This window comes from Bremia lactucae, linkage group LG6, assembly GCF_004359215.1.
Source record: "Bremia lactucae strain SF5 linkage group LG6, whole genome shotgun sequence".
NCBI classification, from domain to species: Eukaryota; Oomycota; class Peronosporomycetes; order Peronosporales; family Peronosporaceae; genus Bremia; species Bremia lactucae.
Window position 1 is genome coordinate 944,573 of NC_090615.1, and position 520 is coordinate 945,092.

Below are 520 nucleotides of genomic sequence, written 5' to 3' on the forward strand. Positions count from 1 at the left end.
TGAGCAAATGCAAGTCGCATTCGCTCAATCAAATCTGGCAGGTCGTGCCAAAACTTGGGTATTGGGCCTTAAGTTGCGCGACCCATACGTCTTTGGGTCGCTAGAGGCTTTTAAAGCCTGGCTCAAACAGACGTTTGAACCACCAAGGGTTGAGTTCAGAGCTCGTACAGAGCTTCTGAAAAACACAAGCAAGGCAAGCGTGATGTGCACGCATATGCTCAGCATATACGACTCTTAGCGAGTTGTATTAAAAATAACCCAGTTCATGAACACACGTTGATTACGGTGTTCATGCAAGGTCTTGCGGATGGTCCCGTAAAGACCCACCTGTTCCGCTTGGAACTGGATACGCTTGAAGAAGCAATATCCGTTGCGGAACAGGAGGACTTTAGCTTGAGACAGGCTCAAGCTAGTTCGTCATCATATCGTCCTCCAAGACGACACGAGTTAGGAGGTCCAGAACCCATGGACCTTTCTTACGTCGAAAGCGAGAGACCTCGCTTTTCGAGCAATAAGCGAT